Genomic DNA, 12,739 nt, shown 5'->3' with positions numbered 1-12,739 from the left:
AAGTGCTGTGTGGCATTTTCCTTCCCTCCTCCACCACCCCTCCTGGGCTACCTTGGTAGTCATCCCCCTATTTGTGTGATGAATGAATAAAGAATGCATGAATGTGAAGCAACAATGACTTTATTACCTCTGCAAGCGGTGATTGAAGGGAGGAGGGGCGGGTGGTTAGCTTACAGGGAAGTAGAGTGAACCAAGGGGCAGGGGGTTTCATCAAGGAGAAACAAACAGAACTTTCACACCGTAGCCTGGCCAGTCATGAAACTGGTTTTCAAAGCTTCTCTGATGCGTACCGCGCCCTCCTGTGCTCTTCTAACCGCCCTGATGTCTGGCTGCGCGTAACCAGCAGCCAGGCGATTTGCCTCAACCTCCCACCCCGCCATAAACGTCTCCCCCTTACTCTCACAGATATTGTGGAGCACACAGCAAGCAGTAATAACAGTGGGAATATTGGTTTCGCTGAGGTCTAAGCGAGTCAGTAAACTGCGCCAGCGCGCCTTTAAACGTCCAAATGCACATTCTACCACCATTCTGCACTTGCTCAGCCTGTAGTTGAACAGCTCCTGACCACTGTCCAGGCTGCCTGTGTACGGCTTCATGAGCCATGGCATTAAGGGGTAGGCTGGGTCCCCAAGGATACATATAGGCATTTCAACATCCCCAACAGTTATTTTCTGGTCTGGGAATAAAGTCCCTTCCTGCAGCTTTTGAAACAGACCATTTCTCCAGACTGTCCAGATGCTTTAGAATTCCAATTCTGTCCTCCAAAGCACCTGCAACCCCTCCCAGCTTGGTATCATCCGCACACTTTATCAGCGTTCTCTCTCGGTCACTAGCCAAATCAATATTCACTAGACCGGGCCCAGGGCAGATCCCTGCGGGACCCCACTCACTATGCAATTCTAGGTTGACTGTGGCCCATTGGCACGGACTCTCAGGGAGCGGTTCTCCACCCAGTCCTGCGCCCGGAGGCTCCTGGAGGCTGTTTCCCTAGTGTGCTATGAGGGTCTGGGAGACACGTCACAAACCGCATTCAAGCCGAGCTCTGTAATCTCCCCCCCAGCCTTGGGACCCGGCCAGAGAAGGATACGAGGGTGGTTTGACACCGACTGTAGCTCAGCCCCTTGTTACCTTTGAGGTGCTCACAGAGCCAATCTCAGCTGTCATTAAAAACCAACCTTTCTGCCCCCCGCAACATTCGAGCTTGTAAATGTGGCACCCCCCAAAGCTGCTTCTTAATGAGCCCCAGCTGCCAGCCCTTCTCCCAACACCTAGCCCCAAGGCAGGTTCTGCTCCCCGCTCCCCCGTGGGAGGCTGAGCACACGCCCCGGCGTGGCCTGTGATGCCGGGAGGGGTTTGATACCCGCACATGGCCCTTGACGCCCAGTGGCTGGCGATCCCCAGCACGAGGCTGCAGAGCCTGACCCAGAGCCCCAAAGGCCCCAGGCGAGAGACACCCTGGTCGTTACAGCAGATCAGAGTCAGTCGGATGGGAGAGGACAGCAGGGAGGGCCCTACTCCCCGCCGCCCGGGGAATGTCCTGGTGTTGCCATTTCACTGCGGTCTGGGCTCTCACGCCGTCTCCGGGCTGCACGGCAGGGCTGGGCGTTGCAGGCAAGGTGCTGGGGACTCATTTGAGATCAGAACGGCCACACGGGGTCGGAGCAACAGTCCAGCCAGCCCAGGAGCCTGGCTTCTGACAGCGGCCAGCGCCAGCGCCAGGTGCCCCAGAGGAAATGGGCAAGGGACCCATCAAAGAGGAGGCCCGCAGGGCAGGCCACGGAAGCCGTCCGAGCCCACTCACGCAGGCTGCCCAGACCCCTCTCCACTCAAGGCCGAGCTCCAAACCTGCCCCCATGGCTCCTCTCCGCTCTCTCACGTACGTCTCCACACAATGCCACAGACGCCACCCAGGCCTCGTGCCCTCCCACCGGGAGCGGCACCATTCACCCTATTTTGCAGGTGGGGACGCCACGGCCCAGGCTGGCGAGGGGCCGGGCCCAGGACCGCCCGTGGAAGGGGTGGCAGGGCCAGGCACGGGGCCCAGCTCTCCGGCGGGGCCCAGCTCTCTCGGCGCCCGGTGGAGGCACTGGTGCTGTGCCAGCTGCAGGCGGCAGCGCTGGCCACCCTGGGGGCAGGCGAGGGGCACCATGTACCTGTCCTTGCGCCTCAAGCCCTTCCCGCACTGAACGGCTTCCGGTGCTCGTGCTCCAGCCGGTGAGCGGCCCAGGCCTCCCTGGAGCCGAAGGCCTGTCCGGCACGTGGGCCCGCTCGCTGCCGAAGCGCTGGCTGCACTAGGCACAGGGGTGCGGTGGCGGGCGCGGAGGTGGGCGGTCAGGGAGCCGCGCCGGGGGAAGTGCCCCCCACTCTGCGCGCAGGGGAACGGCTGCTCCGGCGCGTGGCTCTCCCGGCGCTCCTGCCAGGTGCGCTCAGCGCAGGGGCCGGGCTGCTCGGCCGAGGGGCGCCGGTGGTGCTTGCCGAGCGTGATCCTCCGCGGCAGACTCTTGCCGCACTCGGCGCAGGGGAAGGACGCCTCCCCGGCGTGCCGCAGCGGGTGGCGTTGCAGGAGGTAGATGTAGGGGAAGAGCTGGGGGCAGTGGGGCAGGGGAAGGAGCCCCTCCTGCGCTCCGCCGGCGGCTCCACCGGCAGGATGATCCTGTCGCTGCACTTGGTGGCACTTGAAGGGCTTCGCTCCGGCCAGCTCCATGCGTACCTTGTCCACCAGGTGCTCGCTGTAGACGACGCTGCGCGTGCAGGCCACGCAGGTGACCGTCCGGTCCCGCAGGTGGGCTCTCTGGTGCACCGCCAGCCTGCCCACCCGGATAAGATCTTCCTGCACTCCCCGCAGGGCAGGTTGCACTCCCCGAGGTGGGTCCTCAGCACGTGCATGATGAGGAGGCCCCGCTCCGAGAAGCTTTGCCCGCTGTCCTTGCAGGTATTCGGCACCTTCCCCTGGGGCGCTGGGAGGGCTGCTGCTCCTCCCAGGGACTTCTGGGCTCCCCACGGCTTCTCCTCAGCCCCAGCCCAGATTCCATCACCTGCCGGGCACAAAGAGAGAGACCGGCCATTACCGCCAGCGCCGTGAGAGGGAAGGAGCCTGGGTCCACAGCAGATTATCGGGGGGAGATTAGCTAGGAGGAGAAGGGGCAGGTGAGATTTCCCATCCAGGATGTCACAGAGAGAACGGCCAGCGCAGTGCAGCCAGTAACTAGCCAGCAGTGATGAGGTCTGCACTGCGGCCGTGGTGGGGAGCTTCGTATCGCAGGGCAATGAGCCCAGCCCCAGACGCTGTCTCAGGGAACGAGACAGCCAGGGAGAGCGTCTCAGCGTCTGAGTGTCCACTCTCAGCCCCAGCCCCTCCCAGCCTCCCCTGACCCGAGCCTTTCTGGGGGAGCCCCTGGCATCACTCACCCGTGCTGGGGGGCTCAGGAATCGCTCTCTCCTGCCCCTGCTGGGGCTCTTCCCCTCACTCCAGTTCACAGCTGTTCTCTGGCTTGGGGGCCGCAGAGCCTGTGCGTGGAGGGGAGTCACAGGCATGCGGGGTGTTGAGGAGAGGGGTGTCCTGGAGAGGCAGAGCCAGGCGTCACCCTGGATTTCCGGGGCAGGATCATGTCTGCAGGGCTTGCTACAGCCACGGGTATCATGGGGAGCGCAGAGTCGGTGCCTGGGTCTCTCTGGGAGCCGAGGTCCTGGGGCTCTGAGGACACAGGGCCCATGGACAGCTGGGGTTTTGGCCAGAGGTGCAGTCTGGGACCCAGGCATCGAACCCCCCTGAGCTGCTCGGAGCCCCAGCCCCAGCGGATGTTGCTCTAGGGCTGCTCCCAGGCCAGGTCCCCCCAGGGCAGCCGGGCTAAGGCCTCGGAGGCACTGAAATGACAGAGCTGGTGAACCAAGCTCCTGGCTCTGTCCCCATCCTCAGGCCACGATGGGAGGTGGAACGGGCACTACCTGGCATTTAGCGACTGGGCACAGGAGCTCCCTGGGGAATCGTGACAAGATGTGCCTGGTCCGCGGGTTGGTCGCTCCCGGCGGGGAGTGCCCAGGAAGTGCCTGGGAGGAGGAGGTCGCGGTCTCTGCCATGGCAGAACCTTTCAACCTGCTCATGGATCCCGGGGCCTATGGGCGGCGACGGTTGCCTAGCCGGCAGGCCAGGCGGCAAGCCGGACTCCTTGGGGGAGCATTGGCCAGGTCCAGCCAGAGACGGGGCAGTGGCCGGGGGGGCTTGGAGCGGTGCCCAAGCCTGGGGCTGACGGACGTGGCTGAGCCCTGCTGCCCTGCATGGGGTGGGAGGGGAGGACCGGCTGTCAGGCCCTTCGCTCAGTCACGGGCCCCCTGCCAGGAGTTCGGAGTGGGGGCCAGGACAGGGGATAACTGGCTATTTGTGCTGCTGCTAAAGAGATGGACAGGGAGCCTCACACACCGAGGAGACCAGCTCGAAATTCTCCCTCCTCACGGCCCAGGACAGCTCCCGCTGCCATTCCCCTAACGCCGCCCACTCCACGGGGAGAATCGGACCCCCACGTCCTCCAACGCCACCCGCAGCACAAGCCGCCCCCCACAGCGCCTCCTGGATAGCCGCGCCCAGGCCCTGCACGGTCACCACCCTCCCAGCTGCATTCCCAATCCCCATCTGGGAGCTCACCTCGGGCCCTTGGGAGGGCGAGGCCCCTGGGAAGGAGGGCAGCCATGGGAGCAGCGCAGGGGTGCTGGAGCCAGACGGTTTCATGGCACTGGCCTCTTCCTCCCCTGCAGTCAAGCCGACAGCAGATGCCCTGGCAAGGGAAGGCCGAGTCTCACGACACGCTGCCCTGCATGGCAGAATGAGCCAGCAGCTGGGACAGTGGACTGGGACGGAGAATCGAGGCAGCCAGACACCGGCCTGGAACTTGGCTCTGCCTGCGTTTCCAAGGCGACATGGGGTAGGGGAGCCCTTGGAGCCACCAGCCCAGGGCACTGCCAGGAGCACCGCCCAGGCCTGGCACATCTGTCCCGGGCACCTGCCCTCGCCCCTTACCCGCGCTGGTCGCAGGTCGCTCTGCGTCTCGCACACCTGTCCCCAGTGCAGGAGGACCCTGGAGAGCCGAGGAGCCCAGACAAACCGACCATCCCCGACACAGGGCCCGGCTCGGTGACTCGCTGCAACCCAACCGTCCGTCATCGGCGCCTGCGGGGGGGCAGAGAACGGCACCGCGTTATCTGAGCGCGCGGGAGAGGCCACCTGGACAGAGCGAAGGCGCGAGCTCTGCGTGGTGACACCGCTCGCAGCGGATGGGGAAGGGCCAGGTGCACCTAGCCCACCTTGTACAACACGGGAAGGGGCTGCAGAGGCCGGGCTCCCAGGTGCACAAGCGTCCCATGCTGGAGGGTGTGAAAAGCCCCCACAGCCAGCAACAGAACAGGCTGCCCCAGGCCGGGGCTGCGGGACACCAGAGCAGCTGCCTGCCAGGGGACACCAAGCCTGGAATAGTGGGGGCTGTGGGTCGGGAGAGAGGGGTGTCAGCAGAGCTTGGGGGAAGCCCAGGGCTGGGCTAGCAGGGGGCTGTGGGTCAGGGGCACTTTCAGAGCTGGCGGGGAGCCCAGGGCCGGAATAGTGGGGGGCTGTGGGTGGGGAGTGAGGGGCGTCGGCAGGGCCGTGGGGGGAGCCCAGGGCCGGAATAGTGGGGGCCTGTGGGTGGGGAGTGAGGGGCGTCGGCAGGGCCGTGGGGGGAGCCCAGGGCCGGGCTGGCAGGGCGTCGGGACTGAGGGGCGTCGGCAGGGCCGTGTGCTGATCCAGGACTGGCTAGTTCGTTAATCCACAGGTCAGGCGCAGGCCAGGCCTAGCAAAGTGGCCGCCCCAGGTGACTGAGGTGAGGCAGACCCGCAGCAGGAGCAGGGATGCTCGCTCAGCTGCCAGGACTCCCCCCTCCCGCAGAACAGCAGTGACCCAGCCCGCCGGCACGCGGCACCAGCCCACCCCGGGACAAGGCCAGGTCCCTTAAGGGGTGCTGGGCCCCGCCTGCGTGGGGCAAGCTTCGCTCACAGCCCACGTGCAGTCACATGACAGGCAGGCCACGCCAGGAAGGTCTTGCCCGCGGGGGCAGAGACAAAACGGAAGCCGCTGCAGGGCCCCGAGTGAGGCTCTATTGCTGGGCTGGAATCCAGCTGCTGGTGGGCCGGGGGCGCCGGCGTGAACCTCTGCCCAGCAAGAGAACAGGCACCTCGGAGATCACCGGGTCCCTGACCGGGCAGCCCCAACGCAGCCCCTTCAGCTACCCCGGGGGCGCCAGCCAGCCGGCGCAGAGCACAGGGCCCCAGGGCTTTGCCTCCTCATCCTCCACCACTACTGAAGTGCCACGGGGGCCTTGCACAGGCGGCTTTGCTGCAGCTGGCCCTGAGAACACGGAGACCTGGGCCAGCGTCCGTGGAGCTGGGAACAGCGTCCTGGAGCCCCGCTGGGTCCCACGGGGCAGCAAGGCTGTGACCGAACGGCACACACCCGTCTCCACAGGGAGGTGCCCTCCCCACTCTAGCCGCGCCTCCTGGGGGGCGGCCCAGACGAACGGGGCACTGAACCCAGCAGGTTTGCAAGGGCACACAGCGCCCAACGCAGGGCACCCATTCCCCGAGTCCCCCCAGAGAGCAGGGCTGGCGGTGCCTGCGAACGGCCAGCAGCACGGTTCACACAGAGCATCCGCCCGCCGAGGGGGCCCAAGACAGCTGCCCAGCAGCAGTCTGAGCAGCTCAGGTGCCCGAGGGGACCAGGCCCGGCAGCTGGCCGGCACAGAACCCGACACACCAAGGAGTTATCTGCAGGCCTCCCCGCTCCGTAACAGAGCGGCTCAGGGGTGGGCTCAGCATCACTCAGCCCTGCTGCGGGATTCCTCCCCCCTTCCCCTGGGGAGCCCTCACGTTTGGCTCTTCGTCTTTATCCGCCTTCCAGGCGACCTCCACTGCGGTGCCTGCAGAGCCTGTGTGGGGGAAGAGAACCACAGGCTGGATTTCCTGTGGCCACTGCGGGCTGGGACGGGAGCCACATGGGGAGACAGGAGGACAAGTGTTCCCTTCCGTCCTATGGAAGAGGCTGCCTGGCAGCCCCGGACCGGCCATGCGATGGCCCAAGGAGCTCTCTGACAACTGTGGGGTGCCATTTCTCTTGCCCCCCAAGCTCCGGGGCTATTCACGGCACAGTCTTGCTCTCTCCTGCCCTGGGAACCTCTCTTGTGCGCAGACAAAGGCAGAGCGCTCCCCGGATGCAGAGCGCACTGCGGGGAGGCCCAGCTCTGTCCTGCCTTTATTCCAAGGCTCACCACAACAGGGTTTTCACTACCCCTTCCCCAGAACTCGAGGAAACCAGCCCCTTTGATAGGTTTTCCCTGGAGGGGAAGTGGGGCTGCTGAATTCCCATGCGCACAGACAGGCCCAGGCAGGGGAGCAGATGAGGCAGCTAGACGTGCAGCGGGACGAGGACTCTGCACAGAGACTGGGGCCAGCAAGGATCAAAGCCCAGGCCTGAAAGCCCCAGCTCCCGGGTTAATGCGCCGGGACGGTTACAGAGCAGGAGACGAAGCCAAGGCAGCCGAGAGGGACACGTTACTCAGTTACCAGCAGGGCTTTTTGGGTGGTGGCTCAGCCTGGTTCATGCCCCAGACAAGCCCCTTGATGCAGGAGCTTCCTCGCCCGGGGAGCCAGGGGCAGCTGCTATGGGGGGTCCCAGTCCTGCTGCTCCCTCCAGCGCCCCGTGGAAGTGGCTGCCCCAGACCCTGGTCAGCCCAGCTGGGAGCAGCAAATGCAGAGGCCTTGTGGGTACTAGCTTGGAGACCAGGAGTCTCCCCATTTTCAGGCCAATCTCATGATTTCTGGGGTCTGCCTGGTGGTTTCTGAACTCCTGGGGCTGGCGATTCTGGGCCATACCCCGCCGGGACCCCATTACCGCAGCAGCAGGCCTGGCTGGGTGTTCCCACAGCACTGGGTCGAGGCCCCCAGTATGAGCTCAGCCGGGACAAGGATTGGACCAGTCCTGCCCCAGCCTCTGGACGTCTTCCCCACTGACTAGCCCCCGTGATCGCATCTCTCAGGGAGGACGCCCCACTAAGAGCCCACGGCCCGAGGGAAAACCCCTCCCCCAGTGCTCCTCGCCCTGGCCTGGGGATCTCGGGGGACCTGCATCGCTGTTGGGCTCTGATGTTGGGGCTGGTCTCTCCGAGTCAGGGATTTTCATGTGTGCGGCAGCAAAGAAAGGGAGCCTCACCCAGCGAGGTGACCAGCTCGTAGTTCTCCTTCCTCACGGCCCAGTACAGCTCCCTCTGCCAGTCCGCTAACGCCGTCCACTCCTTGGGGAGAAACCGACCGCCACGTCCTCGAATGCCACCGGCACCTGCAACAACACGCGGCCCCATCTCAGCACCGCCGGCTCCGCCGGGATTGAGATCTCTAAGGGACTGAGAATAGTGATGCTGCTCCTCAAACAGCACCGATTTTTGGTCTCTAGCGAAAGGAGGCCCCCGGGACCCGGGACCCAGGACCCATTAGAGGGGAAAAGCCCTGTCCCCTGCCCCCCTGAGCCAGCCATTCCCCCGACCCTGGGGCGAGCTCAGAGCTGGTGCTCCCTAGAGGGGAAAGGACCCCCGCTCCCGAGGTTACACTGGGCCGGGCAGGTTCTCGGACAGCTGGGCAGAGAGGAGCCGCGAAGGGGCCCGGCAGGGGCTGTTCCCTTCCACCTCGGGAGAGGGGAGCGATGATTCGGGCAATGCAGGAGAAGCCAGGGGCCTGTGAGCCACGGAGAGGCCAGCGGCCTGGCCTAGGAATGGGGCCATGTTGCTGCACCCGAGGCCCACAGCCCACGCCTGGCACGCAGGACGGGAAGGGCTGGGGAGGGGCAGCCGGGGGCTGTCTCAGCGAGGGAGCAGCCAGGGCCAAGTGGGGGCAGGAGCAGGTTCTGGGCAGGGAGCGCTGGGCAGGGCCCAGGGTGGCGGCTGGGGCGACTCTGCCACGGGGAGCTTGGTGAAACTGAGCACACTAGATACAGGAGGAAAGAAATGGGCACAAAGTGACCCCCGCTTGCGAAGCGTCTTCTGGTTATTCTGCCCCCCGGGACGTTAGCGGCCTGCCAGCCCCCAGCCCAGCGCAGCCCAGCGGTTGCCCTGCCCAGCCCTGGCACTGCCCAGCCCTGGCTCCCGCCTGTCTCTGGCCTTTGCTCACCGCGTGCCCTGGGGCTCGAGCTACATCCGCACCAAGCTCTCGGGGCAGGGCCCGGCCGTGGGGGGTCCCGATCCCTGCAGACACCAGGACACGCAGCACCGGGGCGTGTGAACAGGAGCTGGAGCACTCCTGCGAAGCAGCTGTGCCCGAGCTCCGGCTGCTCCCCGGGGGGCCTCCCCGGCCCGGGAGCGGGTCTGCAGGGGCAGATCCCTCCCTGCGCAGGGCGCGGAGCCGCGGACCCCATTTCCTGGCCTCCCTGCGCGGTGGGGACGGAGCCGCCCGGGAGCGCAGGGACCGGGGCGCCTCCGGGAAGAACAGGGCAGCGTGGCCCTGCTCGCGCTCGGGGCATGCCGGGAGCTGTGGTCCGGTCTGGTCCGGTCCGGTCCGGGTGTGTTGTGGGAAGGAGCCGAAGAAGCCCCCCGAGTTCCCATGGAAATAGACGTTGGGGTTTCAGCGACCCCAGCTAAATGAGTCGCCGCCCCCGCCCCGCCCCCAGGTTCTTTCCTTACCAGGGTTTTGTTTTTTAAAAATGAGTTTTGGTTAAAAACCGTCGATTTTCCCAAGCCTGCCTGCGAGCAGCACGTGAGAACCCGGACCACGGGGCTGGCCACATTCGGGTGCCAGGTTTTCATTTAAAACAAGCATCAGAAACCTCCCCCCTCGTGAAATGGGGCTGGAAAGGGGTCCTGCAGGGGGAACTCCCACTGGGTTTTCATTGGAAACAGGAGTGTAGCACACAAAGCCGGCAGCCCCCCTGTGCCAGGCCTGCCCGCCGCCAGCTCGGGCTCCCCTGGGCTGCCAGAGCGAAACAGGCTCCAGGGCCAGGATCCGGCCAAGATTTGGCTTCCAAGCCCCAGGGGTTTCTACCCCCTGGACCTCATTCCCACTGGGCCTTGAGCCTGGCACTCACTGACTCCTGTGCCAAATGGGCACCAAATGCTACTTCCTCTCTTGCCTCAAAATCTTGTGGCGGCAAGTTCCACTGGTTAACAACACTGCCTTTAGTCAGGTTTAAACAGGTTGCCTCTGATTTCCACGGGGTGTCTGTCTCCCTTCGGGTTTTCTATCACATCCATCAGTTGTGAAATGAACGGCCATTCAGTCCCATCGGAGTGATTTCCCTGCCCTCCTCCCCCGCCAGCATCACATCACCTGCTAATTTGGGGTCACCGTGGTGGCTGTCGGTGTCACGGAGTCCCTGGGCGATGCTCTGGAACTGCTCCCCATGAAGCCAGTCAGGACTCTGGGGCAGTCGCCTTTCTGTGAGCAGCCTGTCTTCAGGACACACAGCTCACACAGCTTCCACCTTCCTGGGTCTGACCTCAGAGCATTCAGCATCCTCTGCCCCTCCGTGCGCTTCCCGCAGCGAGTCCGCTCAGGCGGGGCTCCTGGGGAAGCCAGAGGGTCCTGCACCCCAACTTCGCAGTCAGACATGACTCTCAGCCAGCCAGTAAAACAGAAGGTTTATTAGACGACAGGAACATGGTCTAAAACAGAGCTTGCAGGTGCAGAGAACAGGACCCCTCAGCTGGGTCCATTTTGGGGGCAGTGAGCCAGACAACCACGTCTGCCCTTCACTCCATGTCCCAGCCAGCCCCAAACTGAAACTCCCTCCAGCCCCTCCTCCTCTGGGCTTTGTCCCTTTCCTGGGCCAGGAGGGCACCTGATTCCTTTGTTCTCCAACCCTTCAGCTTTCACCTTGCAGGGGGGGAAGGGCCCAGGCCATCAGTTGCCAGGAAACAGGGTGTCGGCCATTCTCTGTGTCCAGACCCCTGCACACACCTGCCCTCTAGGGCTCTGCAATGATCATACACCCTTACCCCACCACCTAGATACTTAAGAACTGCATAGGGGAAACTGAGGCACCCCCACAATATTCGGAGGAAACATTAAGAACAGGCCCACTTCGTCACATCTCTCCCCCCTTCGAGATCGAACTGAGCGGGGTCACTTAACCCGGTGACCTGGGGAAGTTCGAAGCCACCAATGTTCCCATGGATGCCCCAGCATCTCTCCCATTCCTTGGTAGGGGTTACACCAGGCCCTTCCAGTTTCACGCCCTCCCTTAGGTCGGGGGTGGTCGATAGCACTAGCAGGCTGCATGTGGGAAGGTTTCTGCAGCCCATGCCCTTTGGCCACCCCAAAACCCCAGGGGGTCAAACTGGGATTGGGTTTTCTCCCAGAGCTCCAGTCTGGAGGGCTGCAATTCGGGCTCTCTTGGTGAAGGGCCCCCATCTTGACCTGGGCCACATACTGTTCACTTACAGAACTAGCATGGAGACATCCCTTTCTCCACAACCTTGTCTCCCCAACAAGCTGGCCAAACACAGCCACTTGGTTATAGGACGGTATACCTTTCTTAACAGCTTTCACTCCATCTGAGACCTTCTCAAAGCTATCCACACTGGATCTTTCAACAGGAAAGTCAGTGGATCCATTCACAACAGAAAATTTCTGGCTGTTAGGAACTGAAACTTTCTTGATTAAATAATTTTCACACCCTTCAGTTGCAGTAAACTGCTTGCAAAAACTCCATGAGGATTCCTTTCCCTAGGGGCTTTTCTATGCAACAATTCACCCCTCACAGAAATTCTGCTCTTACCCTCTTTACCTAGGGCTTGCTCTAGGGGAACACTTTCCTGAGCAACAACAGACTCTTTCTGGGTCTCCCTTACATCCAGAATCACCTCTGGCCCATCAGGCGGATTCCTACACAATCCCCTTTCAGGCAAACTTACAGACTTCCTAGATAAAAGGTTAGAAGCATTTTCCTTCCCTTTGCCACACACAAATTCAGGAATCTTTTCCTCCTTGCTACAGGTTTCCACACCCTCAGTAGGTAACACAATCACACACCTTCATGCTCTCCTTGTGCCTTGGCTAGGATCTCACCCTGATTAGACAGAGTTGCTCCACCCTTTCCAACAACACACTAGCAACAGGCAAAATACAAGCACCAGAATTGTCTGGTCTCGGGGATTTTACATAGACACTAACTGGATGCGACCTAGTTACAGGACCATTCTCCCGAGCAGACAGAAACTTAGGACCCTTCCCTTCCTGGGCTTTAGCTGAATCCAGAACCAGCTCTGAGACAACTGCACGACCCTCAACCATCACAGGCTGAAAGGCCCCTTCTGTCTGCTCCACAGACCAAGAAGAGCCGGACACACTTTCTCCTTTACCAGACACACAGGTTGGGATCTCATTCCCTTTGTCCCAGCACACAAGGCTGGTCACAGACAACTGCTTGGAGATCAGGGTAGCTCCCTCCATAGGCAAGTCAATACCCCTGACAGACACAGGCACTGTTTCCTTCACTGTCCCAATTCTCCACCCAGCTAACAGGTAAGGTCCAGGGACTCTCATCTTCCACTCTCCTCGCCTTCCCACCCTGCTGACTGGACACAGCCATCAGCTCACAAGGCTGCCTAGGCTCATCCAAACTTTCCTTACCAAGCACCTTGCCACTCCCCACAGATCCCCTGCCCTGCCTGTGTCTCCCCCCACTCAGCTGGGGTCTCAGCTCCCACTGTGCTCAGCGCTGCCCTTGCTGTCCCAGTGG

General features: G+C 62.9%; 1 non-coding gene across 1 annotated transcript; it reads right to left on the bottom strand.

Moving 5' to 3' along the window:
• Positions 1 to 716: 716 nt before the first annotated feature.
• On the bottom strand, positions 717 to 8,563 carry LOC125633003 (uncharacterized). The gene is made up of 5 exons (XR_012667329.1): positions 8,225 to 8,563; positions 5,012 to 5,161; positions 4,640 to 4,769; positions 3,409 to 3,559; positions 717 to 3,035 (listed from the first exon to the last, which is right to left on the bottom strand). It is a non-coding gene; the product is annotated as an uncharacterized LOC125633003 (transcript).
• Positions 8,564 to 12,739: the final 4,176 nt, after the last annotated feature.

Source organism: Caretta caretta, chromosome 2 (assembly GCF_965140235.1).
Source record: "Caretta caretta isolate rCarCar2 chromosome 2, rCarCar1.hap1, whole genome shotgun sequence".
In the NCBI taxonomy this organism is placed as follows: domain Eukaryota; kingdom Metazoa; phylum Chordata; order Testudines; family Cheloniidae; genus Caretta; species Caretta caretta.
The sequence above is the reverse complement of the archived record's forward strand: the minus strand, read 5'-3'. Positions and strand labels throughout refer to the sequence as shown.